This window comes from Nomascus leucogenys, chromosome 12 (genome assembly GCF_006542625.1).
Source record: "Nomascus leucogenys isolate Asia chromosome 12, Asia_NLE_v1, whole genome shotgun sequence".
Lineage (NCBI taxonomy): Eukaryota > Metazoa > Chordata > Mammalia > Primates > Hylobatidae > Nomascus > Nomascus leucogenys.
Genome location: NC_044392.1, coordinates 93,123,752 through 93,151,139, shown reverse-complemented (window position 1 = coordinate 93,151,139; position 27,388 = coordinate 93,123,752). Strand labels below are relative to the sequence as shown.

Sequence of the window (27,388 nt, the reverse complement as noted above, 5' to 3'; positions counted from 1 at the left end):
AGGGCACTTTCTCACTGTGTCCTCACATGGTGGAAACGATAGGGCAGATCACTGAAACCCCTTTTATAAGGACACTGATACCGTCTATGAAAGCTTTCTCTTCACGACCTAGTCACCCCACCCACAAGAGCGCCAACTCCTAATACCATTGCCTTGGGTGTTAGGATCTTAACATATTAATTTTGGTGGAACACAATTATTCAGACCATGGTGACTATTTGTTGTTGTTTATTATTTGCTCCTCAGTGCCTAGCAGTGTTTGATAAATGTATGTTGAAGGAGGGGAGCAAGATGGTCTGATCTGAACAGACAGTTCTCAAAAGAAGACATACCAATGGCAAACAGGCTTATGAAAAGGTGCTCAGCATCACGGATCATCAAAGAAAATGCAAGTCAAAAACCACCATGAGATATCATCTCACCCCAGTTAAAATGGCTTTTATCCAAAAGACAGGCAATAACAACAAAGGCTGGCAAGGATATAGAGAAATGGGAACCCACGTGGACTGTTGCTGGGAATGTCAATCAGTACAACCACTATAGAGAACAGTTTTGAGGTTCCCCAAAAGACTAAAAATAGAGCTACCATATGATCTGGAAATTCCATTTCTAGGTATATACTCAAAAGAGAGGAAAGCAATATATCAAAGAGATATCTTCACTTCCATGTTTAATGCAGCACTCTTTCACCATAGCCAATATTTGGAGGCAATGCAAGTGTCTGCCAAGCAATGAATGGATAAAGAAAATGTGGTACATATAGGCGTTGGAGTACTATTCAGCCATACAAATGAGATTATGCCATTTGCATATATGGATATAACTGAAGGTCATTATGTTAAGTGAAATAAGCCAGGCACAGAAAGACAAACTTCTCATGTTCTCACTTACTGGTGGGAGATAAAAATTAAAGTAATTGAACTCATGGAGATAGAGAGAAGAAGAATGGTTACCAGAGGCTGGGATGGGTAGTGGTGGGGGTGGGTAGGAAATGAGGAGCACTAAGGGGTACAAAAAATACTTAGAAAGAATGAATAAGGCCTACTATTTGCTAGCACAACAGGATGACTATAGTAAAAAATAATTTCGTTGTACATTTTAAAATAACTAAAAGAGTATAATTGGATTGTTTGTAACACAAAAGATAAATGCTTGAGGTGACAGATTTACCCTGATGTGATTATTATGCATAGTATGCCTGTATAAAAATGTCTCATGTAACCCATAAATATATATACCTATTATGTAACCACAAATTAAAATAAATAAGTATATGCTGAACAAATAAATAAACAATAGGAGATGATCTAGAAAACTATAAATTGGGACCAAATTGTGAAGGATGTTCAATACAAGTCAACAGAGCTGATAAATAATTAGGTGGGCAATAGAAAATCACTGTCAGTTTCTGGGCAAGGGAAAAGAGTGATGTGAACAATGCATCAGAGAATAAGGTATTAATATTTGCACAGTTGGTGAATTAATATCAGTTAGAAGTTAATTTTTATAGTTGAGATAAAGATAGAAGATATACAGAAAACAGAAGGGCAGTGAGATGGGATAGAGATTTCTTTTCATTGTAGCATTATAAGTGTCATAAGACAGAAGGAAGAATCAGTATACTTGAAGACAGGTCAAAAGTTACCCATAGTGAAGCCAGAAAGAAAGAGAATACAAAAAATAAAAAGAAGAGTATATGAGAATTGTGGTAATATGAAATGATCTAACATTCATTTAATTTGTTTAACTTTTATAATCATGGGTACATGAGCAGGTTTGCTATAAAGGTAAACTTATGTCACAAGGGTTTGCTGTACAGATTATTTTGTCACCCAGGTATTAAGCCAAGTACTCATTAGTTGTTTTCCTGATACTCTCCCTCCTGCCACCCTTCACCCTCAGATAGGTCCCAGTGTCTGTTGTTCCCTTGTATGTGTCCATGTGTTCTCATCATTTAGCTCCCACTTGTAAGTGAGAACATGCAGTATTAGATTTTCTGTTCCCACGTCAGTTTGTTAAGGCTAATGCAAAGAATGTGAGCTCATTCTTTTTTATGGCTGCATAGTATTCCATGGTATATATTTACCACATTTTCTTTATTCAGTCTACCACTGATGGACATTTAGGTTGATTCCATGTCTTTGCTATTGTTAATAGTACTGCAAGGAACATATGCATGCATGTGTCTTATGGTAGAACGATTTATATTCCACTGGGTACATACCCAGTAATGGGATTGCTGAGTAGAAAGATAATTTTGTTTTTAGCTTTTGAGCAATCACAACACTGCTTTCCATAATGGTTGAACTAATTTACACTCCCACCAACAGTATATAAGCATATCATTTTCTCCACAACCTGTTATAGTCAGCATTTTTTGGTTTTTTGACTTTTTAATAACAGTCATTCTGACTGGTGTGAGATGGTATCTCACTGTGGCTTTTATTTGTATTCTGTAATAATCAGTAATGTTGAGCTTCTTTCCATATGCTTGTTGGCCACATGTATGTCTTCTTTTGAAAAGTGTCCTTCATGTCATTTGCCCACTTTTGAATGGGATTGTTTTTTTCTTGTAAATTTGTTTAAGTTTCTTTTAGATGCTGGATATTAGACCTTTGTCAGATACATAGTTTGCAAAAAAAAAAAAATCTCCCATTCTGTAGGTTCTCTATTTATTTGGTTGATAGTTTCTTTTGTTGTGCAGAAGCTTTTTAGTTTAACTAGATTCCGTTTGTCAATTTTTGCTTTTGTTGCAATTGCTTTTGGCAACTTCATCATGAAATCTTTGTCTGTTCCTATGTTCGGAATGGTATTGCCTATGTTGTCTTCCAGGGTTTTTATAGTTTTGGTTTTTACGTTTAAGTATTTAATCCATCTTAAGTTGATTTTTGTATATGGTATAAGGAAGGTGCCGAGTTTCAGTCTTCTGCATATGGCTAGCCAGTTATCTCAGCACCATTTGCAGAATAGGGAGTCCTTTCCTCATTGCTTGTTTCTGTCAGCTTTGTCAAAGCTCAGATGGTTGTAGGTGTGTGGCCTTATTTCTGAACTCTCTATTATGTTCCATTGGTCTATGTGTCTGTTTTTGTTACAGTACAATGCTGTTTTGGTTACTGTAGCTCTGTAGTACAGTTTGAAGTAGGGCAGTGTGATGCCTCCAGCTGTGTTCTTTTGCTTAGGATTGCCTTATTCAGACTCTTTTTTGTTTCTATATGAATTTTAATATAGTTTTTTCTAGTTCTGTAAAGAATTTCATTGGTAGTTTGATATTTTCAAAGGAAAGAAAGAAGAAAGCAAAAGCCATAGAACCAAACATAAAAGCATTATGTAAAGTGATAGAACAAAGTGACCAAAGTTAATTTATATAGATTAAATTTATACATTAAAATTTAGATGTTTGAGGTGTGTGTGTGTGTGTGTGTGTGTTGTGTGTGTGTGTGTTTAATCAAGTTACATCCTACATCATAGCAACACAAAAAATAGAGGGATGGAAAACGTTTCAATGGGTATATTATTCAAAAAAAAGCTAGCTTACACTACAGTGTTAATTTTAGACATAACATACTCTAACAGTGAATGCAATGATAGAAATAAAGTGGATGTTAATATTGAAAACTGCAATAATACATCAGGAAAAAATAATCAGCATGAATTTAAATATTCATAAAGGATATTCAAAAGGATATATAAAACTTAGTGATTTAAAAATGAATATTGACAAATATATGATTATACTTGGAGATTTTAATAAACCTCTGTCAAAAACTAATACATCAAGCAGAATGTTAAGCACTAACAAAATATTTGCAAAATTTATGGACAGGCATGGTGGCTCAGGCCTGTAATCCCAGCACTTCGGGAGGCCGAGGTGGGTGGATCATTTGAGGTCAAGAGTTCAAGACCAGCCTGGCCAACATGGTGAAACCCCGTCTCTATTGAAAACAAAAATTAGCTGGGTGTGGTTGTGCTTGCCTGTAATCCCAGCTACGCGGGAGGCTGAGGCAGGAGAATCGTTGGAACACGGGAGGCAGAGGTTGCAGTGAGCTAAGATGGTGCCACTGCATACCAGACTGGGTGACAGAGTCTGTCATGTACACATGTATACATGTATACGTATATATATTTGCAAAAAAATGGACCAGTTAGCTGTTTACAAAAGAAATCTCAAAAATTGTTAGAATCAATATTATAGTCACCACCTTTTCTGACCACAATAAAATTTCACTTGAAATCAATTAATTAGAAGATCAATAAACCATATGTCTAAAAATTATAAAATATTTAGACTTAGACAACACAAAATTCACTATATGGTAAAAGTTGTAGGATGAAGCTAAGGTGATATAAGAAAACTGGAGCTTTAGTTTGTTATGTCCCACTCCCCACAAAGATCCTAAAACTAAATAAGATAAATATTAAACTTTGAAATCCAGAAAAAAAGTGCAATAAAGCAGACTTATGAAAAGGTGATAAAAGTAGGTAATAAAGGTAATGCCAGAAATTAAATAAAATACAAAAAACAAGATGCTCCATTAACTTAAATGTTGATTCCCAGAAGGATTATGAAATAAATGAGCCTCAGGCAAAACTAATTTTATAAAATAGAAAGAAGGTATAAATATCACTATCGAAAACATAGAAAGAAACATAACTAGAAACATATAATAGAAGAAAACTGCATATAAATGTTTGTTAGAAAATGAAAATAAGAATTAATTGGACAATTTTGTAGAAGATATGAATTTGAAAATTGACAGGTAATAAATAGAAAACTGGCATAAATTAGTAACTATTAAAGATATTATACTAGTAATCCAACATCACTAATCTAACTCCCAACAAGGAACACAGAAAGCTTAAATTGTTTTGAAAAAAAGATTTGTCAAATTCTAAGGAGCAAATTTTCTTAACATATAGTAGTGTTCCAAAAGAAAAAATATATTAAAAACATCAACCAATTTCTTTAATGAAATGAAATTAACTTGAAATTAAACTGGACAATTATATTAAAGTTATTCATCAATTTTACTTATATAGGTCAAAAATCCCAAATAAAATTTAACACATAAAATAATACATTGAAAAAGAATAATAACAATAACACTGAATTTTAACCAGTAATTTTATCTCAGAAATGAAAGAATATTTAAACCTCATAAATGTATTACTGCAATTCATCCTAAAGAATAGAATATACTGGCTGGGCGCAGTGGCTCACGCCTGTAATTCCAAGACTTTGGGCAGCCAAGGCAGGCGGATCACCTGAGGTTGGGAGTTCGAGGCAAGCCTGGGCAACGTGGCGAAACCCCGTCTCTACTAAAAATACAAAAATTAGCCAGGCATAGTGGCATGCACATCTAATCCCAGCCAGTCGGGAGGCTGAGGCAAGAGAATTGCTTGAATCAGGGAGGCAGAGGTTGCAGTGAGCTGAGATCACGCCACTACACTCCAGCCTGGGCAACACAGCAAGACTCGCTCTCAAAGGAAAAAAAAGAATAGAACATACCATTTTGCTAACATTTTTAAAAATTAACTAATTAATGGGGGGAAAATAATTTTTAGAAGCCCAGGAATAAAAGATTAATTTAACAACAAAATCAGACAACACCAAATTTAATACTAAACTCTACATTGGAACAAGAGAAATATTCCAGATATTAATTATAATGTTTAATATATTTCTGGAATTTTTAGCCAGTGTATTGAGACAAGAAAAATCAATACAAGTTATAAAGATTGGAAGTGACGATATTATTATTTTTGTGAACAAAATAAAAATAAAGTAATTTTCTATATATCAAATCCAACAGAATCTATAGGCATATTTTATGACCAATAAGAGAGTTCCACCCTAGTTTTCAGAAAGAAAATCAATGCAGAAATATTAGAGCATTCCTATTTACCCATATTAACTATGTGAAAATATAGTGGAAAACATGCTATTTAAATAACAGCAAAAGTTTTATAGTACTTCAGTATAAATTTAATGAAAGATGTATAAAACTTTAAAAAAAATGTAAAATTTCTGAAGGATGCAAAGGAATATTTGAATAAATAGAAAAGTTTATCATATTTATAACAGCGAAGGCATAATATCAAAGACATGTCAAATTTTATAAAATTAATCTATAAATTTCTTGCAGTTCCAATAGAAATCACTAAAGATTTTTTATACTTGAAAAATTGATTCTAAAAATCATATATAAAAGCAAAGTGTCAAAATAACAATAAAAGATATGCAATACCAATACAAGAAAGATAACTTTCACTACTTGATATGAAGATTTGTATAGTTATAATAATTAAGACAATTTTATGTTTGCATAGAGATAGAAAAATGATAAGTGGGACAAAATCAAGAATCAAGAAACAGAGCAAAATATGTATGGGACTTTGGCAGACCACTGAAAATCTTCAGGAAAAATATAGCTGAGCAATTTGTTTACATATGAAAATATTAAATTATACTTTTCAAAACAGAAGCAAAAACAACTCCAGATAAGTTAAAGTATTAAACGAGAAAAAGAAACATTAAACACATTAAGAGAAATATAGAATATCTTTGTGCCATGAATGCATAGAATTACTTCAACACACACACACACACACACAATTACGAGACTAATAAAATGTGTAAAATTAATTTTTGGAAAAGTAAAACAAATAAAAATAGTAGCTTTGACTATGTTTTCTAATGAAATATTTGGATTCTGTCAAATAAATAGCTTATTACTCAAAATAATTTTTTTAACTCCTAAATACTTGTAAGAAAAAGGCAAATGTCTCATTTGAAAAAAAATAGTTGCAAACTGTGAACAGGCAAATCACAGAAACAGAAATGTAATGGCCAATAAACAGGGTGTTAATCCTACTAATTAAGAATATGTAAAGTAAAATAATAATAAATATTGTCTTCAATCTATCAAATTGGCAAATATTTTATAATCTGATGATAGGGAGGGTTTATGAAGATGTAAAAAAATGATAACCTTTTGTATTGTTAAACCAACAAAAGATATTTAGCCCACCAAACATAAACCATATATATTAAGCAACAACATAAAGTGTGGTTCACTTATTTTAACTCCTATAAACTCTGTGATCAATTATGCGCCACCATAGATCTTCATTGTGTCCCTTTATCTTTCTTGTCTCTACCAGATAAGGGCCACCCTATGGCCCCTCCTCTTCATGATTCATCTCCCACCATTATATCCAGCCAAAGACAGCCTCCAAAAGCCTATAGAGGATAGTGGTGGTGTCTTCTCCAGGGCCTTTCTTTATTATTATCATTGTTATTATTATACTTTAAGTATACTTTAAGTTCTGGGATACATGTGCAGAACATGCAAGTTTGTTACATAGGTATACACGTGACATGGTGGTTTCCTGCACCCATCAACCCGTCAACTACATTAGGTATTTCTCCTAATGCTATCCCCCAACCACCCCCCCAACCCCCGGCAGGCCCTGGTGTGTGATGCTCCCCTCCCTGTGTCCATGTGTTCTCATTGTTCAACTCCCACTTATGAGTAAGAACATGCGGTGTTTCGTTTTCTGTTCCCGTGTTAGTATGCTGACAATGATGGCTTCCAGCTTCATCCATGTCCCTGCAAAGGACATGAACTCATCCTTTTTATGGCTGTGTAGTATTCCATGGTGTATATGTGCCACATTTTCTTTATCCAGTCTATCATTGATGGACATATGGGTTGGTTCCAAGTCTTTGCTATTGTGAACAGTGCTGCAATAAATATATGTGTGCATGTGTCTTTATAGTAGAATGATTTATAATCCTTTGGGCATATACCCAGTAATGGCATTGCTGGGTCAAATTATTCCTGGTTGATCCTTGAGGAATTGCCACACTGTCTTCCACAATGGTTAAACTAATTTACACTCCCACCAACAGTGTAAAAGCATTCCTATTTCTCCACATCCTCTCCAGTATCTGTTGTTTCCTGCCTTTTTAATGATTGCCATCACTGGTCATTAGATAAATGCAAATCAAAACCACAATGAGATACCATCTCATACCAGTTAGAATGGCAATCCAAGGCCTTTCGTAAAACCTTTGGAGAGGAAACGTTCTCTGGGACATCCTAGGGAAATGTGATCTGGGGTAGATGAAAATAAAATGTTTCCCTCCAAAATTCATATCTCCCAAAGCTTTCAGGCTTTTCCTTCTAAAACAAGGGTAGGAAACCATTTTCTGTAAATGGTCAGAGAGTAAATATTTTAGGCTTTGCTGACCACACACAGCCTCTTTCCCATCTAGTCTCTTTTTTCATTTGTTAATATCCTCTAAACACAGAACAACCATTCTGTTTTATGGCTGTAAAATACACACACAAACAAAACCAGGCTGTGGACTAAAGATTGACTCACTGGCCCTGGTTTGCTGACCCTGCTTTATGGCAGAAGAAGGAAATTCTAGCAACTCAGCCTCAATTTGTGTATTTCTAGGAATTTGCCCGTTTCATCTAGGTTATCTAATTTGTTGGGGTACAATTGTTCATAGCATTCTCTTAGAATCCTTTTTATTTCTGCAGTGTCTATAGTAATGTTCCCAAATTCATTTATTTTAGTTACTTGTTTCTTCTCTATTTTTCTTCATCAGTCTAGCTAAAGGTTTCTAAATGTCATTGATTCAAAAAGACCAACTTTTGGTTTCATTAATTTATTGCTATTACTTTTCTAGTCCCTATTGTGTTTATCTCCACTCTAAATTTATTGTTCTTTTCTTTCTACTAGCTTTGGGTTTAGTTAGCTCTTTTTCTATTTTTTTTTTTTTTTGAGACGGAGTCTCGCTCTGTTGCCCAGGCTGGAGTGCAGTGGCGCGATCTCCGCTCACTGCAAGCTCCGCCTCCCGGGTTCACGCCATTCTCCTGCCTCAGCCTCTCCTAGTAGCTGGGACTACAGGCACCCGCCACCACGCCTGGCTAATTTTTTGTATTTTTAGTAGAGATGGGGTTTCACCGTGGTCTCGATCTCCTGACCTCGTGATCCGCCCACCTTGGCCTCCCAAAGTGCTGGGATTACAAACGTGAGCCACCGCGCCCGGCAGCTCTTTTTCTATTTCCCTGAGGTACAAATTTAGCTTATTGAATTGAGATTTTTCTTCCTATTTTTAATGTTGGCATTTATTGATATAAAATTTTCTCTAAGCACTACCTTTGCTACATTCCATAAGCTTTAATATGTCGTGCTTTTGTTTCCTTTCATCTCTATTTCCTAATTTTCTTTGTATTTTTTCTTTGAGACTGTGTTTGAGTGTCTTGTTTAATTTCTTCATATAAATCAATTTTTTAGTTTCCCTTCTTTTATAAATTTTCAGCTTCATTTCATTGTGCTTAGAGAAGATATTCTTTCTGTATGATTTCAATCTTTAAAGAATGTATATGGCTTCATTTTAGACAGATCAACGATATAATATCGAGAATTTTCTAGCAAGATTTAGTAAACTATAGTCTATGGAATCAGAAACAGAAAAACAAAAATATGGTAATAGAATTTTTCTCTGATTAGAGATTAGCTAAACTGATATCCAGGGAGAATTAGGAAGAATACAGAAATGAAAGGATACTAACACACTGGGGTTATCAGTGGGAGTCGAGAGATCACAGGTCATAAATGCATAAGACTGAAAGAGAAGAAAAACTGAGAAGTAAAGAAATTGGGTAAAGAAGGGGTAGAATATGAGATGACATAAGAGTGCTAGTATGATTTCAAGTGAGACTAAGTTCCTTCCAGCTCTGAATAGAGTAGTATAGTTAGATCGCTTTGGATTTTAAACCTTTGGATTTGAGGACATTAAAAAACTTCTGTAGAGATCTTCCATTTTCAGTCAAGATGGGATGACTGAAACCAGATTTATCCTATGACCTAAATTTTTAAAAAACTGGACAGAATATATGAAGTGACAGTTTTCAGATAATAGACAGTAGAGAGTGCAGAACAATGATTTCTAAGAGAAAGAACACCATTGAGCAGAGTTCTGTGATTGTCATTAGAAAGAGCATCTAGGTTGCAGCAAAGAGAGGAAGAACCCAGGTGTAGCTGGCCATCATCCTGTGTTGAGGAGAGAGAACAAAGAGGTTGAGAGTCCAAAGAAACTGGAGTTGTGAAGGAGGGTACCAGAGAGGAGGTTACTGAATACACAGAGAGAAAAACTCTAGAAATCTGCGGATACTCCAATTTGAGTCTTCAGCTGACTCAACACATGTATATGAGGACACTACCTATGCTCAGGAGAACTACCCCAAAAGAAGAGAGGAAAAATGTATAGATCTACAGGGGTGTGAACAGTCCGTGTGCTCACTAATCACAGTAGGAAACATCCTAATTCACAGGGTGTAGGGTGGCATAGTCAGGAGATTGCCTCAGAAATTTGCCAAAAAAAAAACAGCCGTACATGAAAGTTTACTGTGTTCTAACCATTTTAAACAAAACAAAACAAACAACAACAACAAAAAAGCCTCAAAAGGATCAGTTTCCAAAGTTGGAGGACAGGCAATATCTGATTTTGAGATCTTTTAAAACTCCACAGTAATCAAGACAGTGTAGTATTGGCATAAAACTAGATAAATAAGTCAATAAACAGAAAAGACAGTCCAGAAATAGACCCACACATATATATGCAATTGATTTTTGACAAAAATGCCAAGGCAATTCAATGGAAAGAGATCATCTTCTCAAGAAATGATGCAGGAAAAATTCAGTTACAAAAAACAAAAAACATTGACCATGGCCTCCTACCATATACAAAATATTAACTTGGAACAGTCATAGACAGGATGTAAGAGCTGTAACTATAAAAATTCTAGAAGGAAACATAGGAGCAAATCTTATTGACCTTAGATTTGGCAAAGATTTCCTAAATATATCAAAATACTTCCTATAAAAGAAAAAACTTGATAAATAGGACTGTATCAAAATGAAACACTTTTGCCACTCAAAAGACACTGTTAAGATATTGTTATGAAAAAGAATAGACAAGCCAAAGATAAAAATATTGCAAAACATCACATATATCCAACATAAGATACACAGCTAGAATATAAAAGAACACGTATTTCAGTCACAAGATAATACAATGAAAAAATGAGCAAAATTACTGAGCAGCAACTTCACCAAAAACTGTGTAAATGTTAGTGAGCACATGAAAATATGTTCAGTACCATTGTCACTATGTATAAATGTAAACCACTGTTGGATGTCACTATGCATACACCAACATAGCTGAAGTTAAAGTACGACCATACAAAGTGTTGCAAATGGAACTCTCATGAATGGCTCATAGAACTGTAAAATGCCACGAACATTTTGAAAACAGTTAAGCAATTTCTTAAAATATTAAACATACCCAATCCTATAACTCAGGCTATGTATTTACCCAATAAAATGAAAACATATGTCTATACAAACACTTATATGTGAATATTCATAGTAGTTTCGTTTGTAGTGGACAAAAATTGGAAACAACCAAATGTCCATCAGCAGATAAATGGAAAACAAATTGTCATCTCTCCATACAATGAAATAATACTAAGCAATAGAATGAAGTAAACTATTGTTACATGCCACAATATAGATGAATCTCAAAGTTATTATGTTGAGTGAAAGGAAGCAGGCAAAAAAGGAGAGAGAAAAAGAGAATGAATACTGCCTGACTTAATTTTGTAAGATTCTAGAAAATGCAAATTGTTCTATAGTTACAGATCAGTGGTTCTCTTGGGTGATGGGAGGAATGAAGGGGGGAATAGTATTCCAAAGAGACGCAACGAGACTTTTGGGCTTGATGAATGCAATATATTCATTATCTTGATTGTGATAGTTTCACAAATATATACATGTCAACATTCATCAAATACTACACTTTATATATGTGCATTTTAATCTGCATCAGTTGTACTTCAATAAAGCTATAATAAAAAGGAAACTGTATTTTGATGATAATCACTAATTTAAGTGCTGTAGTTGTACAGAGTATGACAAGATCTGGACTGGAAAAGAAAAACATAAACTTGTGTCCTATGAAGACTAAAGTCATCCATTAAAGTGGGACTACATCTGAGAGATCATCAGAAAATATTGAAAATAAAAATAAAAGGCCGGGCGCAGTGGCTCACGCCTGTAATCCCAACAATTTGGGAGGCCGAGGCGGGCTGATCACGAGGTCCGGAGATCAAAACCATCCTGGTTAACATGGTGAAACCCCGTCTCTACTAAAAATACAAAAAAATTGGCCAGGTGTGGTGGCGGGCGCCTGTAGTCCCAGCTACTCGAGAGGCTGAGGCAGGAGAATGGTGTGAATATAGGAGGCGGACCTTGGAGTGAGCCGAGATCCCATCACTGCACTCCAGCCTCGGAGACAGAGCGAGCCTCCATCTCAAAAAAATAAAAAATAAGAAAAAGAAAGAAAGAAAGACAGAGAGAGAGACAGAGGGAAGGAGGGAGGGAGGGAGGGAGGAAGGAAGGAAGGAAGGAAGGGAGGGAGGGAGGGAGGGAGGAAGGGAGGGATTATTTCATCAAAGGAACGTATGGAAGAGAGTTTTTGAAATATATTGGCAAATTTGAAAGAAAGAAGGGGCAATAAAAGGCATACAGATTTCACTGGTTCATTACTTAGGAAATTGACAGAAATCTTTCATTTTCTTACCTGAAAATGGATTAATAGCTACACTATACCTTTTGTTAAAATTAGTTAACATGAATATTTAACATCTCATTACATTATAATCATGAAAGGCAAATGTTGTCACCATCTAACATGAGTGTGCCCTTTATATAAAAATATTTGCTGTATTTGTGATTTTATGCATTTGTTCAGTTGTTTATACAGTTTAACTGTTATAAATACTTTGTTTAGGGTCAGATTTACCAACCAAAATAATCTTAGTAGTAAACAATTTATTTTTGTAATCAACCATGTTTTTGAAGATTTCTTGTCATTCAAAAAAGTGAATTTAAAACAATGTTAGTAATTCCTGCCTGATTAGTTAACCTTAAAAGCAGATTCTTTCAATGAAGTGCTAAGAACCTAGTATCTCATTTTATCAGTTAGACGGTCATTATATCAAGAAACACATTGCTGTCAAAACTATTTTTAGAGCATATTCAAAGATTATCTTTGCCTCAACAATGATGTCCCTCTGACTCTCCTAACATGTATATTCTTTATTATGAAGCAAAGATACAGTCCGCGTGGTTGCACAAATATTCTGGTCCCACAAGGCAGCTTTCATTAAAATAAAATACAGCTACAAAATAAGGTAGGAATTACACCTTAATAAAATAAAATAAAACAAAATACAGGCATATACAAAATAAGGTAGGAATTACACCTTAATAAAAAACATACTCAAACTACAAATAATAGAGAAAAGAGCAACTTTAAGACAATGAAGAAAATGTAATTAATGCATCATTTATCAAAAATGTTTCAGGCACTTTACTTGACAATTGGGATAAATCGGCAGGAAAGAAAAGGGACAGATTCCTGCTTTGGAGGAGTTATATTTTAACAGGCTGTGGCTGACCAAAAAAACAATAATTATATTAATAAGCAAAATATAAAATATACTAGAAGTTTATAAGTTCTGTAGGAAAAAAAAAGTGGAGCAGGAAAAGGGGAGCCACGAGGACAAGGAAGGATATGGAGACTGACATTCTGAATAGGATGGGTAAGGTAAGCCCTTTGAGAAGGTGACTTTGGAGTAAAATCTTGAATGGAGTGGGGGATTTAGCCATACAGATCTTCAGACAGAGTGCAAAGACTCTAAAACACCTGCAGTATTCACTCAGAGAATGGAGGCAGGATGGCTGAAGAAGAGGGAGCCATGAAGACAATAGTAGGTGGAAAGGTCAGAGAAGTTATGGGCAAGATAAGGTAGACCTTTGTGTGCCATTGGCTTTTTACACTGAGAGAAATAGAAGCTGTTCATGATTTTGAAAAAGGCACAATGTGATCTAATTTCCATTTCAAGAGAATAATTCTGGCTGCAATATTGAGAATAGAGTGTAGAGGGACAGAGACAGAAGTAGGAAGACAGGGGACCATTGTATAATAGTAATACAAGTGAGATTTTATGAGGTCAAGACTGCAGTGAATGTCATGAGCAGTTGGATTCTGAATGTAATGAGGAGTTGAGTGTAAAGGAGTTGCGTGTAGAGTTGAGTATTTTATAATAGAGAGGTTGTGGGGTGTGAGAGAAAGATGGTAGTTAAGGATAAAGCCACAGGTTTTTGCCTAAGTGTCTATACAAGGATGGAGTTGCTATTAATTGAGATATGGAAGACTGGATGGAGCAGGTTTTGATGGACATACATTAGGAAGGCCAGCACATGAAAATTTCCACTCTATAAAGTGGGTACTATATGCCTTGCACAGTTCCAATTGATAGGTGCATAAGCATGAACAAGGCATAGTTCCAGTCCCCCAGGGAGTTAACAGTTTGGTGGGCCAATTAATAAACCAGACTGCGGATGCTCCAGCCCTAAAGGAATTGTCTAGGAGGGGTTTATGCTTAACTTCTAGAACATCATCAAATCTTGGAATACTAAAATGTAGACAGTAAACTATGGAGTTAAATCTCAAACTAACTAGACCTCTTGACCCAATTGGTAGCATACTGATGAAGCTAATAGAATCATTGCTAATATTAAATAACAAGAAAGTATAGCATGAAACTATGTACTAAATATTCCCAAGTGTTTTATATCTTTATTTTATATATTTAAGTATTAGTGCAAGCTAAAACTATCATTTCCCAAAATGTTTAAATAAATGCACCATGTGAAAGAAACATAAGTAAAATTAATAATTTGAGAAAATATTATATTCTTTTAATGTTGATTGAGCTCAGCAGCCACATCCATATTTTCTGAGGATGTTAGATTGAATGAAATATTGGTTTGACAACAATTACTGTCTTCTAAAACAAAATATTTTGTTTTGGTTATGGAAGAAATTGAATGTTATAATAAACATTTCAGAATATAAAGAAAAACACAAAGAATAGCAAAATAGTAAAAAAAAAAAAAAATTAATGCCCTTTTTCAGGGTTAAACACTGTTAACTGCTAACATTTTGGTATTCACCCTAAGACTACATTTAGAAAAATGCATATTTTAAAATAAATGTAAACATACACATTTACGTTAACATTTACCAATTTCCCTCAGAAAGGATTTGGAAGAAAAGAAAGATTTATCTGTTTACAGCATATAATAACAAGTGTTAGTTAAGGCAAAAATAAACATTCTAAAATAAAAGAATGTTACTGTCAAAAACACATTTTAGGGGAAAGCATATCTCTAAAATCAAAAGTTGATAATTCAGTGAAAGTAAGATTCACTATGGTAATATTTTTTTTCTATAAACTTTTGGGCACACCTACATCAAGTGAAATAAAATTCAGTGTTTTATATAGGTCTTATCAGCATTGACTTTTTACATTGCAAGATCTTAAGATGTATGCTTCACACTGATAACAGCCGTTTTCATCTAATTAAATTGTCATGATTTTATATATGTATATATGCGTATGTGTGTTTATATATTAGGTATATATTCATATATTCACGTGTTGACTACTTTATTCAGTCACTGGTTAATAGTAAGCAAAGGGTGACATAAGAAAATACTTATTACAGTGAACATTATATAAAGCTTAACATGTGCCTAGCACTCTTCTAAGTGCTTCCTTACTTACCAACTAGCGTCAACCTCACAACACCTCAATGAGCTAAGTACTATTAAGGCCTGAGCTAAGTACAAAAGTACTAAGTACTACTGTTCCACCACTTTACTAATGAGGAGAAACAAGTAAGAGAGAGGTAGAATACCCTATCTTTGCTTACTGTAGGTAACACTGATGTGAAGTGGCACTGGGTTACACACTATGGCTATTGAACTCAAAATTTGTGCCCTTAACAGCTATACTCTGCAGCTTTATGAACAATCATCCAGTCAGTTTCTGCTTTTCTAGATGTATAGCTATTTTAAAAATTATTTTGGATAAATATATATAATTATGAATAATCACTATTACTTTTAACTTAAAAATTTAGATGTTTAGCCTGAATGTTCTCTGTGAACTTTTTCTCAGGCAATTTATATTTACCAATTGCATTTTACAATTATTCAACCAATTTACATTTCTAACTTTTTTCCTGAGATCACAGAAACTTTTCTTAGATTCAGCACCTCCTGTTATTTTCCAGTACTTATATATATATGATTTTTCCCCCCAGGCTTGAAAAAATAGTTTATTTGTAATTCAGCTTTTCTGGTAGCAATTAACAAGTCACTACACTAGCTGGCCTGGTTCTATTGTTTCTTAGGGGACTAAGTATGTGCCTACACTGTACTTGATATTTAAATAAATCGATGACATGGATCTTTCCCTGGAAGAATTTATAGTCTAATTGAAAAGTAGACACTCTACCCTTCACAAACAAAACTGCCCTATCAGCGTTTCTTGGCTTTTTATCACCACGAAAAACATAGGAATTTCACCTGGCCATACACTCCAATGAATAAACACTGTGGGTGATGTACAACTCCTGTTTATTCACTAAAAAACATTGCACTGTCTTTTTTTTTTTTCAATTTGAGAGCAGGTACTGTTTATTGGCTGACCAGCTTAGAAAAATAATCATGGTAGACACCTTAGTTCATTCTTCTAAGAAACCTGTTGATCTGGTCCTGTCTGTTGCCAGCATCTCCACCCTCTACAAAATGGGTGGTCTTTTTCTTCACTCCGCCTCGTGGAGAAGATAATTCAAAGGGCCACAGGAAGTTATTTCCTTCTTTGAAGTGTTTTCCAACAGTATAGATCTCATTAATCAGATCCTCCATGCAGATGATGCCATATTTACCAAGAGATCAAGCAATCAAAGCGTTGTCTGTCAAAGCAATTCTCTTCTTATTGATTTTGCCATAACAACACTTGTATATTAGTTCATTTACCGACTTCAGATTTGGGTACCCCCATACAATATATGGTTCTGTAATCCTTAGCATGTTAATTGAAGCCTTGTTAAGCTTCACAAAAGTTCCACTGAGGATTTGACGAAGGTGAAGAAGCCGCAACACCTTTCGGACCTTTTGGCCACACCATTGGTGCCCCGATCCTGATGACAAATACCGATCTGTGTTCTGCAGGTACATAGAAGTTGCCAGCTTTTCTTGCCATCCTCACCATTCGAATTTCAGTTCTGTACATCTGCCTATACTCCTTGTGATAGTGCTTCGCTTTTTCACAGATAAGCTTCCTCCTTGCCTTTCGAAGCATCTTTCGGACAAACCTCTTTCTTAGGTGCTTGATCTTCAGCTCTGCGAAATTCCTTCGCTTTTTCTTAAGGGTTTCTGGCATAGCAGGAACCTTCTTTTTCTTCTCTTCAACACCTTCTATGGTTCCAGCCAGAAAAGAGGCTTTTTTTTTTTTTTTTTTTTTGACATGGAGTCTCGCTCAGCCGCCCAGGCTGGAGTGCAGTGGCACCATCTTGGCTCACTGCAACCACCATCTCCCAGGTTCAAGTGATTCTTCCGTCTCAACCTCCTGAGTAGCTGGGATTACAGGCACTGGTCATGCCCAGCTAATTTTTGTATTTTAGTAGAGACAGGATTTCACCATGTTGGCCAGGCTGGTCTTGAACTCCTGACCTTAGGTGATCCACCTGCTTTGGCCTCCCAAAGTGCTAGGATTACAGGAGTGAGCCACCGGGCCCGACCTTTTTTTTAAAAAATAATAAAGTTATCATGTGAGCAAATGGGAGCATCGTCAGTATAGAAATAGATTCAGATCTCCCATAGTTTTTTTCTTCTTAAAGTGTATCATGTTAAGGTTTCTTGATTTTTGTCATTAGTAACAAATTATTTACAACTACTGACATTTAAATTGAAACTAACTTTTTGCATCTTACATAGTTTTTGAGGCCTTGTGTAGTCATGGAAGGATTTATTGAGAAGACGAACTTTGAAGGATGTGTATTATTGACTGAAGAGATACCTTTAAGTTACTATGGCTTACCTTTTACTTAAATTATTCTTCTTGAAATCTGTTGTTTTCTTAAGCAACAACAAAAGAAAACAAACTGCATTCAATTTCACTGAGAGGATCCATTGAACTGGTTGTGTAGCTCCATAGCCAAAATTGTATTGTATTAAATTTGTGTTTTACAGTTTAATTGGAATGCCTAGAATCAAATTTAGTTCTTCTAATGAGGTCTCATATCTAATTGAACAATATATTGGTCTTTATTTTTGCTACAAAATAATGGAAAAATATATGTCCCCTGTTCCACTTCCTGCATCTTATCTATCAGCATCTACAAAGGCTCTCGCTCTCTATTGACAAGCAATTACTGGCCACCAAAAAACAATTTTAGGATAGTTTTCATGAAGAAATACTTATTTTAAAAAGAGGTAAACAGTTAAAACATTTTATCAATTCTAACTATCCTGGTTTTTAACCAAGACATTTATTTACATTACAAAACAGGCATTTGCAAATTACAAATTTCTAGAAAAAAATTCTCTTTTCTAATGAAAGAGAATATTTTGAATGATGAAAATAGCAAGTAGAGAAGCATATCTACAGATTCGTATCTATACTGTGGCTTTCTTATATTTTGCAATGTACAGTCAAAGACAAATTAGAAAACCAACTAGATATGGTCCACAGATTCCTTTTTCTGCAATAACCTAAAATCTGATTATGAAATCTTTCACTGATAATTACATTTGTGTTTAAGGCAATGTTTCCCTGTTGTTTGATGATATGGTTTGGCTGTGTCCCCACCCAAATCTCATTTTGAATTGTAGTTCCCATAATCCCCTTGAGTTCTGGGAGGGACCCAGTGGGAGGTAATTGAATCTTGGAGGCAGTTACCCCTATGCTGCTGTTCTCATAATAGTGAGTAAGTTCTCAGAAGATCTGATGGTTTTATAAGGAGATTTTCCCCCTGTTGCTTGGCACTTCTTCTTGCTGCCGCCATGTGGGGAAGAACATGTTTGTTTCTCCTTTCCCCATGATTGTAAATTTTCTGAGGCCTTCCCAGCCATGCTGAACTGTGAGTCAATTAAGCCTCCTTCCTTTATAAATTTCCCAGTCTTGGGTATGTCTTTATTAGCAGTGTGAGAAGGGACTAATACATTTGGTCCTCATGGCATTTTTTTAAATCTAGAATTTTCCATGGACTTTAAAGAATGCTAACCGACTGTAAACTAGTTCAACCATTGTGGAAGTCAGTGTGGCGATTCCTCAGGGATCTCGAACTAGAAATACCATTTGACCCAGCCATCCCATTACTGGGTATATACCCAAAGGACTATAAATCATGCTGCTATAAAGACACATGCACACGTATGTTTATTGCAGCACTATTCACAATAGCAAAGAGCTGGAACCAACCCAAATGTCCAACAACGATAGACTGGATTAAGAAAATGTGGCACATATACACCATGGAATACTATGCAGCCATAAAAAATGATGAGTTCGTGTCCTTTGTAGGGACATGGATGAAACTGGAAAACATCATTCTCAGTAAACTATCGCAAGGACGAAAAACCAAACACCGCATGTTCTCACTCATAGGTGGGAATTGAACAATGAGAACTCATGGACACAGGAAGGGGAACATCACACTCCGGGGACTGTTGTGGGGTGGGGGGAGGGGGGATGGACAGCATTAGGAGATACACCTAATGCTAAATGACGAGTTAATGGGTGCAGGAAATCAACATGGCACATGGATACATATGTAACAAACCTGCACATTGTGCACATGTACCCTAAAACCCTAAAGTATAAAAAAAAAAAAAAAAAAAAAAAAAAAAAAAAAAATTTTTAAAAAAAAAAAAAAAAAAAAAAAAAAAGAATGCTAACCAAGCTAGCAATGTTTCATACAGTACATTCATCACAATGGCTGAACAGTACTGTACTCTGTACTGTCTCATCCAGGGCACCACTCACTAGGTTGAACTTCAGCTCAAAGACCTTGTTTGAATTGTTACTAACTTGCCTGGCCCTTAGGAGGCAATCATCGAAGCTTTATCTTTCTTCCTATGGGGGCTCAATTTATATAACCCTCTCATCTCTTATTCTCAATTGATTATACCTTTCTTCTCAGCAACTCTTATGACCTGTTTGGCCCAATACCATAATATTCTTATTTTTTCTGCAGCTGTAGAAAAAGTACATTCTAAACATTAATCAATTTGGCAGCATATTTATTAAATATTATAGCTTTTGAAAGGGGTAGCATAGGGAATATGATGTTTCCTTAAACAGTTAGTTTTGTGGACAATTACAGTTCACCCTATAAACATATCCAGTCTAAATTTATTTTGAATGTCCCTCATAGGTCTATTTTTTAATATCCTAATTAAGTTTCCATTTTACCCAGTTTACATTTTACCCAGTGTTGAAATGTAAAGACCAGATGACAGATTATTTTGTGGCTAATACTAGCATACATTTATAAATTTGTGATACAAAGATCTGAATTCTAATTTAATAGAAAATAAGCCCTTGATCTTTGTGCTATGCTAGGCAAGTTTCCAGTACCAAAATTTATGTAGGCCTGTATAAATGATTTGAGGATAATAAAACACAGTTTCAAATTTTCATGAGAGTCATAGGAAAACAACAAGAACAAAAGATATCTATAATATTTAATGGTCCTCCTTATATGATGATATCCAATATCAATATTATCTTTTCATTATTAATGCAGAATATATATCATTAAACTAATGAAATAATGCAATTATTGAGGAATGTTTTATTCCTCCAAGTCTCTGACCTTATGTTTTCATTGGCAGTGAGTAACATAGCAGTTTCAAGTATCTCCACGATAATGAGAAACTATACTACAATTGTTGGTTACTTTAATTCATCTCAATAAATAGTTTTCAAGTACCTCTCACATACAATCTAGGTATGTTAGATTACACAGAATAAAATGCTGGATAAAAACAAACTTTCCCCTCTAGGACCTAACGCTATTCTGTAGGCTGTAGGCCTAGGTAGTAGTACAAAGTTAGAATGTATCCTGTCTGTATTTATAGCTAAATTTCACATGCTTAATCTAAAATTAAACTTCTTCTTATACATCAATCATGATTATGTAAGATAATAAAAATTTTGACTGTATCAAGGATGATATATGAAGATACAAATCTTTCATGATTTTCTGAAGATAATAATCTGCCTGAGAGAAGCAGGGTTGCCTTCATGAAGGTAAAGGCATTTAGGATAGATGTTTAAAAAGGATTTCCCATTATGGAAAAAATATAGCAAGAACAAAAGAAATAGAAGTGGGAAAGTAGGGGATCTTACCGTATAAGTAGTTCTATTTTCCTGGAGATGATAGTACATAAACAGAGCAATGAAACAAAAAGAGAGTTTAAAGTTATGTGAAAGAAATATTGCTTTATTATTGAATTAAAACTTGGAAACAAAATTGGCATTTAATTTCATAGAATATAGACACCCAATTAGGTTTGAAAAGGGAAATAGTAGAATTAGAGTTGGGTTTAGAAACAAAATTAGTCTTGTAATAGTAACTATGCTCTTCTAGAGTGAGGCAGTATAGTCATGGAGGAGAACTGCCGAGGGATTATTTTAATGACCCAGAAGATAAATAATGAAGGCTTGAACTAGCCTTATGTCAGTAGGATTAAAAAGAAAGGAATAGATTTTTATACATAAAATAGATAGAATCTACAGACATGTACCTAAATGTTATTAAGGCAGGATAGAATGAAGACTTAAAGATAACCCCGACGCACTTAATCGTATGTAACTGAGAGAATTCTGCTACTATTACAGAACCTATGAAGTCAGGTGCAGAAACAGGTTGTAGGAACAAGATTGGTCCAGTTGATTTTAAGGGCTGACAAGGTATCCAGGAAGAATTGCAGTGGAAACTTTTAGAAATGCAGATGCTAATGCTATGGGGAGAGAGAAGTGCAAGCGGTTGGATTCAGGAGTCATCTCCACAAGGGTCTGCTGGTGAGCATCTACCTACTTACTGCCAAGCCTACATTCAGGATTCTAAAGAGACTCCCTCTGTCAGTAAATTTATCACAGAGCGCCCCAGTTATTTTCTTAGTGAGGTTTTAGCAATGATTTAAAACAGAAATTCCAAAATCTCTGTTAGTTTGGTGAATACGGCAGTATCTTCGTCTGTAGTCTTAAAATAGGGAAAATACTACCCTTTCCTCAAATTGTTTGACGCTCAGGAGATTACATGATTCTCAGGAACATGTTTTCAGCCCCTGTGCTCACCCCACTAGCACAAGTAGCATGATTCTGAGTAGGTTGTTTAAGCTCTTTTTTAATTTATAAAATTGAGTAGTAGAGTAATAATCTCTACCTTGCCTACCTCATAAATGTGCATTATTATGAAATAAGACAAGATTAAAGCAATATTCAAATGTAAGGAGTGATTACTGCGTTCTCCCTTCACATCTTCCTTGCATTCCCATATGAAAAATTCAGCCAACTGGATGGTAAGAACATTGTATGTCAGCTTCCAGGCCGTGAATAGGCTATCTCAGAGTTTGGCAAATCAGGAAATAGAAATGAAGTCTAGATATAAGGTATGGTGATGTGTCTGTGGGCGTGGGCTATGAGACCTAGTGTAAGGTAACACTCACAATGCACCTCAGTTTACCCTTCCGTAAAACTGACATGGTAAGAGAAACTCTTAGATTAGATTGTTGTTAGTACTAAGTGCTTAGACATATTAGCAATAAACTATTATTGTAATAGGTACAAATTCTCAGTCTCAAGCTTGGATGTACAAAAATGTAATGTTTCCTTGCCTTTAAGTATTAATTAAAAAGAAATACAGATAGGATCTTGCTATTTTGCCCAGGCTGGTCTCCAACTCCTGGCCTTGAGTGATCCTCCCACGTTGGCTTCCCAAGTAGCTGTGATTACAGGCATGAGCCCCTGCACCTGGCCCTAAAAATTAAAGTTAACATAACTCTGAAGTTTCTATTTCAGCTATAGGCAAATGGCTCATCAATTCAATTGTCATTTCCGGTTTTACTGAGTTCAATTGAGGATTTTGACTCAGTTCATTAAGGTTTTCACTCCCCTTCCTTTTGCATACCCTCATCTCTAGTGCTTAATTATAGTCCTGGCATCAGGTGAGAGGAGTCTGGTCCACATGACGATATCCTCTAACCTTCCTGCTCTCCACTGTTGTCAACATGCTAATCCTGGCATGCATCATCATGCTCTGGCAATTGCTGTTGACATCCGTGATCTTTGTGGCCTGTGACCAAGAAGTTCACAGTGTGCTTTTGTTGCACACATCTCTATTAATCAGCTAAGTCATGCTACACTCACAACACCCAACTCATACTTGTTTATAACAACAAATATTTACTTCTTGTTCTTGCTGCATATTCATTGAAGGTCAAAAGCAGTTCTATTCAACATCAACCTTTTCAAAACCTCTTAAAAAATAATTCCAACATTATTTTAGATACAGGGGGTATGTGCAGGTTTGTTATGTAGGTATATTGCATGAAACTTAGGTATGGGGTACAGATTCTGTCAGCGAGCTAGTGAACATAGTACGCAATAGGTCGTTTTTCCACCTACAACTCCCTTCCTTCCTTCCTCATCTAGTAGTCTGCTGTATCTATTGTTCCCATCTTTATGCTCATGTGTACTCAATGTTTAGCTCTCACCTGTAAGCCAGAACATGCAGTATTTATTTTTCTGTTCCTGCATTATTTCACTTACCATTATGGTGTCCAGTTGCATCCATGTTGCTGCACAGGACAAGATTCAATTCCTTTTATGGCTGTATCATATTCCATGGTGTGTCTGTACTGTTCGCTTTATCCAGTCAACCACTGATGAGCACCTAGGTTGATTCCATGTCTTTGCTATTGTGAATAGTGCTGAAATGAACATATGAGTGAGTGCATGTGTCTTTTGGCTAAGATAATTTGTTTTCTTTTGGGTATATACTCAGTAATGTAATTGCTGGGGTGAATGGTAGTTCTACTTTAAGTTCTTTGAGAAATCTCCAAACTGCTTTCTATAGCAGTTGAACTAATTTACATTCCCACCAGCAGTGTATAAGTGTTCCCTTTTCTCCACAGCTCCACCAGCATCTGTTGTTTTTGACTTTTTAATACCCATTCTGACTGATGTGAGATGGCATCTTATTGTGGTTCTGATTTGCATTTCTCTAATGATTAGTGATGTTAAGCATTTTCTTATATGCTTGTTGGTCGCATGTATGTCTTCTTTTGAAAAATGTCTATTCATCACTTTGCCCACTTTTAAATGGAGTTGTCTTGTTTTTGCTTGTTAATTTAAGTTCCTTATAAATTTTGGATATTACACCTTTGTCAGTTGCATACTTTGCAAATATCTTCTCTCATTATGTAGGATGTCTGTTTACTCTGCTGATGGTTTGTTTTTCTGTGCAGAAGCTCTTTAGTTTAATTAGGTCGAATTTGTCAATTTTTGTCTTGTTGCAATTGTTTTTGATGTCTTCATCATAAAATCTTTGCCAGATCCTATATATAGAATGGTATTGCCTAGGTTTTCTTCAAGGATTTTTATAGTTTTAGGTTTTACATTTAAGTGTTCAATCCTTCTTTAGTTGCTTTTTGTATATGGTGTAAGGAAGGGTTCCAGTTTCAATCTTCTGCATATGGCCAGGCTGTTATCCAAGTACCATTTATTGAATAGAAAGTCCTTTACCTGTTGCTTGTTTCTGTCAGCTTTGTTGAAGATCAGATGGTTGTAGGTGTGCAGCTTTACTTCTGAGCTCTCTATTCTGTTTCATTGGTCTCTGTGCCTGTTTTTGTATGAGTACCATGCTGTCTTGGTTAATGTAACCCTGCAGTGTAGTTTGAAGTCAGGTAGTATGATGCCTCCGGCTTTGTACTTTCTGTTTAAAATTCCTTTGGCTATTCAGACTCTTTTTTAGTTAAATATGAATTTTACAATAGTTGTTTTCTAATTCTGTGAAAAACGATGTTGGTAGTTTGAAGGAAATAACACTAAATCTGTACATTGTTTTGGGCAGTATGGCCATTTTAATGATATTGATTCTTCCAGTTCATGAGAATGAAATGTTTTTCCACTTTTTTGTGTAATCTCTGATTTCTGTCAGCAGAGTTTTGTATTTGTTCTTGTAGAGATCTTTCACCTCCTTGATTACCTGTATTATTAGTTATTTCATTTTTGTGGCTATTGTAAATGGAATTGTGTTCTTGATTTGAGTCTCAGCTTGAATGTTATTGATATATAGAAATGCTACCATCTTTTGCATTAATACATTTATTTTAAACCCTGAAACTTCACTAAAGTTATTTACCATTTCTAGAAACATCTTGCCAGAGTCTTTAGGATTTTTTAGATATAGAATCATATAATCAAGAAAGAGAGATAGTTTCACTTCTTCTTTTCCTATTTGGATATCTTTTATATCTTTCTCTTGCCTGATTGCCTGGCTAGGACTTCCAGTGCTATATTGAACAGGAGCGGTGAGTGTGGGGCCTCCTTGTTTTATTCCAGTTCTCAACGGGAATGGCTCCAGCTTTTGACCATTCAGTATTATGTTGGCTTTGGGTTTGCCATAGATGGTTTTTATTATTTTGAGATCTGTTCTTTTGAGGTCTAGTCTGTTAAGGTATTTATCATGAAGGGATGTTGGATTTTATTGAAAACTTTTTCTGCATCGATTGAGATAATCATATGGGCTTTTTGCCATTCACCGTTGCTTATGTGGTAAATCGAGTTTGATTTGCATATACTGAATCAGTCTTGCACCCCAGGATTGTGGTGTATTTGCTTTTTTTTTTGAGACAGGGTCTCTCTCTGTCACCCAGGCTGGAGTGTGGTGGCATGAACATGGCTTACTACAGCCTCAACCTCCTGGGCTCAAATGATGCTCTTATGTAAGCCTCCTGAGTAGTTGGGACTACAGGCACACCCCACCATGGTCAGCTACTTTTTTAAATTTTAGTAGAGACAAGGTCTCACTACATTGCCCAAGCCAGTCTTGAACTCGTGGGCTGAAGTGATCCTCCTAGCATTTACTTCCCAAAGTGCTGGGATTATAGGTGTGAGTCACTGCATCCAGCCTGTATTAGCTTTTTAACATGCTGTGGATTCAGTTTGCTAGTATTCTGTTGAGGATTTTTACATCTATGTTGGCCGGGAATATGGGCCTGAAGTTTTCTTTTTTCACTGTGTCTCTGCCAGATTTTGGTATCAGGCTGGTGCTGGCTTCACAGAATAAGTTAGAGAGGAGCCCACCCTCCTCAATTTTTTGGAATAGTTTCATTAGGGCTTGTACCTGTTCTTCTTTATGTGTCTGGTAAAATTTGGTTGTGAATCTATCTGTTCCAGGCCTTTTTTGACTGGTAAATATTTTATTACTGATTCCATTGCAAGACTTGTTTTTCACCTGTTCAAGTTTTTACTTTCTTCCTGGTTCAATCATGGGAGATTGTGTGTTTCCTAGAATTTATCCATTTCCCCTAGATTTTCTAATATGTGTACATAGAGCTATTCATAATAGTCTCTGTGGATTTTTTTGTATTTCTGTGGGATTGGTTACAATGTAATCTTTGTCATTTCTGATTATACTTATTTGGATCCTCTTTTTTCTTTATTAACCTAACTAGCAGTCTCTGAATCATATTTATTCCCTCAAAAAAAGCCAACTTTTAGTTGATTTTTTGTATGAATTTTTGCATCTTAACTTAATTTCATTCATCTGTAATTTTAATTACTTATTTTCTTCTGCTAGCTTTGAGGTTGGTTTGTTCTTTTTTTTTCCCCCACTTCCCCAGATTTTTCTAACTTCTTGATGAAGGTATTTGGAGCTATAAACTTTCCTCTTAATACTACTTTGACTGTATCCCAAAACTTTGGTAAGTTGTGTCCCTATTTTCATTAATTTCAAATTTTTTTATTTCTGTCTTAATTCCATTGCACACCAGGAGTTATTCAGGAGCAAGTTATTTAATTTTCATCTATAATTTTAAGAGATCTTCTTGATACTGATTTCTATTTTCAATATACTGTGGTCCAAGAGTGTACTTGGTATGATGTCAACTTTTTTAAATTTGTGATTCAGCATGTCATTTCATTATGGTTAAGAACCATTGCTGGGGAGCTAGTGGCTTTGTTTGGAGGTAAGGGGATATTCTGGCTTTATTGCCAGTGTTCTTGCATTAATCCTTTCTTCTCTGAAAGGTATGGTATTCCTTTAGTGTAACAAAAGTTGACAATAATCAGTTGGCTTCATTTCTGGATGTTTTCAGAGGGTTAAGATTCCGTACATAATCTGGATTTGTGGCTAGATTTTGTCTGTGGTTCCACAG

The 27,388-nt window shown here is 35.3% G+C and overlaps 1 pseudogene; it reads right to left on the bottom strand.

Moving 5' to 3' along the window:
- Positions 1 to 16,675: 16,675 nt before the first annotated feature.
- On the bottom strand, positions 16,676 to 17,414 carry LOC115837544 (annotated as a pseudogene).
- Between the last annotated feature and the right edge of the window lie 9,974 nt (positions 17,415 to 27,388).